The sequence below is a fragment of the Theropithecus gelada genome, chromosome X (genome assembly GCF_003255815.1).
Source record: "Theropithecus gelada isolate Dixy chromosome X, Tgel_1.0, whole genome shotgun sequence".
Taxonomy (NCBI): Eukaryota; Metazoa; Chordata; class Mammalia; order Primates; family Cercopithecidae; genus Theropithecus; species Theropithecus gelada.
Genome location: NC_037689.1, coordinates 17,979,014 through 17,984,556, shown reverse-complemented (window position 1 = coordinate 17,984,556; position 5,543 = coordinate 17,979,014). Strand labels below are relative to the sequence as shown.

General features: G+C 49.9%; 1 pseudogene; it reads right to left on the bottom strand.

Annotated features, from left to right (window-relative positions):
* Positions 1–2,067: 2,067 nt before the first annotated feature.
* LOC112616354 lies at positions 2,068–4,690 on the bottom strand (annotated as a pseudogene).
* Between the last annotated feature and the right edge of the window lie 853 nt (positions 4,691–5,543).

Here is a 5,543-nt window from a genome sequence, read left to right as displayed (position 1 = left end):
CCATTCTCCCGCCTCAGCCTCCCAAGTAGCTGGGACTACAGGCGCCCGCTACCGCGCCCGGCTAGTTTTTTGTATTTTTAGTAGAGACGGGGTTTCACCATGTTAGCCAGGATAGTCTCGATCTCCTGACCTTGTGATCCACCCGCCTCGGCCTCCCAAAGTGCTGGGATTACAGGCTTGAGCCACCGCGCCCGGCCTAAATTTTCATTGCAATAAATACTTGAGCCTCAAAACCTGAGAAAGCATTTCAGCCCCATGTCTAATTAGGACCTTGTCTTATCGATTTTCCCTCCACGAGACAGCTCTGGTGAAACAGTAACAGAGGGACGGGGAACACCGAGGTATTCATGTCTGGGCCAGAGCTGCCATCCAGGGCCCCACACCACACCTTTGGTCCAGACAGCCCCTTGGCCCAGGTGTCCCTGCTGCCAGAACACACTGGATGGAGTGGGGTACAGGAGTTGCATATTCCATGAAGCCGGTGTCAGGGGAAGCAGAAACTCTCACATTAGCCAGGTTATTCCTCTCCTCCGGGCCAATTTCCCTCCACAACCCAGGGGTTTCAGTCTCATATCACCTATCATGGTTTCTTTTTTTTTTTTTTTTTTTTTTTGAGACGGAGTCTCGCTCTGTCACCCAGGCTGGAGTGCAGTGGCCGGATCTCGGCTCACTGCAAGCTCCACCTCCTGGGTTTACGCCATTCTCCTGCCTCAGCCTCCCAAGTAGCTGGGACTACAGGCGCCCGCCACCTCGCCCAGCTAGTTTTTTGTATTTTTTTTTTAGTAGAGACGGGGTTTCACCATGTTAGCCAGGATGGTCTTGATCTCCTGACCTCGTGATCCACCTGTCTCGGCCTCCCAAAGTGCGGGATTACAGGCTTGAGCCACCGCGCCCGGCCACCTATCATGTTTTAAAACAGAAGACACACCTGTAATCCCAGCACTTTGGGAGGCCAAGGCAGGTGGATCACCTGAGGTCAGGAGTTCGAGACCAGCTTGGCAATCAAGGCGGAACCCCATCTCTACTAAAAAAAAAAATTAGCCAGGCATGGTGGCACGTGCCTGTAATCCCAGCTACTAGGGGGACTGAGGCAGGAGGATCACCTGAACCTGGGAAGCAGAGGTTGCAGTGAGCCGAGATCGTGCCATAGCCCTCTCTCTAGCCTGGGAAACAGAGCCAGACTCTGTCTCCAAAAAAAAAAAAAAAAGAAAGAAACAAACAAGAAAACCCAGAAAATAGGCAAAGCGTTTGGCTAAAATCAAATGAAAACACTGCAGGGAAGAGGCTTGAGTGTGCTGGTGGACAGGCCGCCCTGCTCACCTGTGGGAAGGGCAGGGCCAGCAAGGGCAGGAGAGCTCCCCGTGGGCAGCTAGGCTGGGTGTGGATGTGGCCCTCCAGGTGGTCCCAGGGAGGATGCAGGGACAGGAACAGTCCAGGCAGACAGCTCTCAGGTGAGCAGGGCTCTGCCTGAGGTGTTCCGGCTTCAGGAGGCTGCCTGACCCCCAGTGGGCATGACACAGGCTCCAGGGAGCAATGGGACATCGGCCCAAAGGATCAAAGCCCAACTTGGTCAGATCCCAAGCTTTACCTGCATTATGTCTCTGGCTCTGCAAAGGGTACCCCCAACTCTGGGGACAAGCTATGGCCTCAAGTGGCAGCTGGCTATGCTGCTGAAATCAGGACACATCTGCAAAATACTCACAGAAAGCTGCGCCATCCTAGTGTGACAGGCCGCACTCTGTCGCCCTAGGGTAAGCTGGAAAAGAACTCCAGATGTGCCCTGGAGAGCCCCCCACCTCTCAGGGGCCACCTCCCAGGGTGCCCCCACCACTCCATTCTTCAAGTTTGACTTGAGATTCTAGGAAGCATAATTTCAGGTGAGGAAGAGAACAAAGTCTGGTCCCAGCCCACTCTGGCAAGGATCACTCCCCACCTAGTAGGCATCATATGAAGCCACATATACAGACAGGACACACACAGCACACACGGGGTGTAAGGAACCGTGCCTGCACACCACTCACATACACATGACATGAACAAGTGGCAGCCAGAGAGGCCAGGGCACGCTCAGGGGGCCGCCTTCGAGGCATCCATGTAGGCCGGGTTGGAAGGAGGCTGGCTGGTGGGGTAGGGTGTGGCTGCTCCTCTAGCCAGGGCCTCAAGGTAGGCCGGCGGGCCCGTGGGCTGGGCCAGGTAAGGTGATGGGTACTGCGTTGGGTAGGGTGCTGCTGGCATTCCTGGCTGGGGGAGAGGGGCATGGGGTGGTAACCCTGGTAGTCCAGGGTAGCTAGGTGGCACACTTGGAGGCTGAAGGTAAGGGGCATGCACCACAGTGGGGGACATGGTGGTGGTCACAACTGGACGCGGTCAGCGACACATCTTGTAGAGGGAGCAGCAGGAGCAGGTGAAGCAGATGATGATAGTGACGACAGAAAGCACAAAGACGGTCAGGCCGACGGCCACAGTCGCTCTGAACCCCACGTTAGCCTCTGACTTCACCCAGGGGCTTCCTGTACCCCTAGACTTCCCCTCTTTCCATCATGGGCCACTCAGTTTCAATTTCCTCCTCTTTCAGAGAAAAGGAAAGCAAATCTCCCGATGACGTCAGTCACAGGAAGGACCGCTTCACGAACTTTCAAGTCCACGATGGCATCTTCCTCCTTAGAATAGCTACTGTGCTTTTGGTACTATTCATTCATTTGCTCCACATTTACAAAGACGAATATAATGCAGGCCCCGCCGTAGAGGAGCTCACAGTCTAGATGGCCGGCAATACATATTGCCTCATGTTGTGTCATAATATTTTGTGCGTGTGTCTTGTCTCTCCAATTCCATGACAGTAGAGGCCATGTCCTAAACTTTTTTGTCTTCCCCAGAGCCCTTACTTACTTACTTAGCATGGTGTTCAATAAACATCCTTTTTTTTTTTTTTTCAGATGGAGTCTTACTCTGTCACCCAGGCTGGAGTGCAGTGACGCGATCTTGGCTCACTGCTATCTCTACCTCCCGGATTCAAGCGATTCCCCTGTTTTATCCTCCCGAGTACCTGGGATTACAGGTGCATGCCACCACACCCGGCTAATATTTTTTGTAGTTTTAGTAGAGACGGGGTTTCACCATGTCGGCCAGGCTGGTCTTGAACTCCTGACATCAGGTGATCCACCCGCTTCAGCCTCCCAAAGTGCTGGGATTACAGACGTGAACCACCGCACTCGTCCAATAAACATCTCTTGAATGAGTAAAATAATTTGATTTGATTTGGTACTTTCCTCCTCTGTGGTTTACTTCTGCCACCTAGATAAAATAATGTATCACACATATGTAGAAATGTATTTTATTTATTTATTTTATTATTTTATTTTTTATAGAGATGAGGTCTCGCTTTGTTGCCCAGACTGGTCTCGAACTCCCAGGCTCAAGTGATCCTCCCACCTCAGCCTCCCAAAGTGCTGCGATTATAGGTGTGAGCCACCACACCCAGCCTAGAAACTTATAAGTGAGGAAATTGAGGCACAGAATGGTGAAGTAACTTGTTCCAGGCTGCAAGTGACTCATAGTTACTTCATCCAAAATATGTGCTGGACAACTTGGGAACCAAAGACAGCTATATATCCTTGGTGCCAGTATTTAGATGTCTCTTAGATTCTGAGATGCAAATTGTGCCTTCATATACACACATACAGACTTTATCAAAATCATGAGTACGTTTGAAGTCAGACTTTGGTTTATGCAGAATGATTAATATTTCTTCTTATATTCAATATCAAGTTGTGTGAAAGGTAACACATGATAGGTTCAAAAATATTCCAGAGAGGAAAGAGTGGGCGGCAGTTGGTGAGCTGCAACATTTTTCCTTTCACAGAACAATTCTTGTAGAAGAAACAGCACTGCTGACTTTTTCTATTTTCAGCACAAAGTAACACTTAACTGATTAATATTCAAGTGAAAGTGTATAGCCACACACCTCATTTAATCGACAAGTACTGCAAAGCAACAAGCTAATACCCAGCAGGGGATGCAAATGGGTGGTCTGCCGGCAAAACTGAACTCACAGAAAGGGTTTTGAGAGTTCTCAACTTAATTTTGAATACATATGAAATGATATTTAAAATATTCTTTGTTTTTTTTTTGAGATGGAGTTTTGCTTTTTCACCCAGGCTGGAGCGCAGTGGCGAAAACTTGGCTCACTGCAACCTCTGCCCCCACCCCAGGGTTCAAGCAATTATCCTACCTCAGTCTCCTGAGTAGCTGGGATTACAGGCATGCACCACCACACGTGGTTAATTTTTGTATTTTTAGTAGAAACGAGGTTTCACCATGTTGGCCAGGCTGGTCTTGAACTCCTGACCTCAGGTGATTCACCCACCTTGGCCTCCCAGAGTGTTGGGATTACAGGCGTGAGCCACTGCACCCGGCCGATATTTATATTTCTATAAGGCAAGAAAAATACAGGAAAACCAAACACTCATGTACCCATCAACCTGGCCTGAAAAACAGAACAGTACTAGTAGCCCTGAAGCCTTCTAGACACAAACAGTGCACTGAAATAATCAGAATTAGCTGCCAACAGTTACAAACTGGGACATTTTACACAAAAATCTGGATTTCCAGCCTCTCTTGAAAAAGCTGGCATCACTGTGCCTATATTCCCATAGGGAAATAATGGGCTGGCCCTTCATGGGGCACCCATGCCGATCAGCCCATCCCACCCTCATCTGTTCTCTGCTGCCTCCTCCACCCACATGACCTGTCTAGCCCTGGAGGCATCTGCTTTGGTAACCCCTTCCATGGGTTTCCTTTCTGGGTTGGCTCCTTCTCCCTTGATGCTGTTCAAGCTCTCCCTTTCTCTAGTTCTCCTGCCTGTGTTTTGGGGCATCTCCTTTCTTGATGGAGCAGGACCTTTAAGAGGCCAGGCAATGTGGCTCATGCCTATAATCCCAGCATTTTGAAGGGCTGAGATTGGAGGATTGCTTGAGCCCAGGAGTTCAAGACCAGCCTAAGCAACACAGTGAGACCCTGTTTCTACAAAAAAAAAAATTTAAAACCTAGCCAGTCATAGTGGTGCACCTCTGTGGTCCTAGCTACTGAAGAGACTGAGGCAGGAGAATCACTTGAGTCCAGGAGTTCCAGGCTGCAATGAACTATGATCATGCCACTGCAACTCCAGTATGGGTGACAGAGTGAGACCCTGTCTCTCAAAAAAAAAAAAAAACAAAAAAAAAAAAACCACTAGATTCCATGGAGTGTGCAGACCAGGAGAAATGGTCTGCCCTCAGTGGATGTGTAGCTATGGAGGAAACTGACCTGTGGACCAGGCACAGTGGCTCATGCCTGTGATCTCAGCACTTTGGGAGGCCAAGGTGGGAGGATCACTAGGGTCCAGGAGTTTGAGATCTGCCTGGCCAACATGGTGAAACCCAGTCTCTACCAAGAATACAAAAATTAGCTGGGCGTGGTGGTGCAGGCCTGTAATCCCAGCTACTCAGGAGGCTGAGGCAGGAGAATTGCTTGAACCCGGCAGGTAGAGGTTGCAGTGAGCCAAG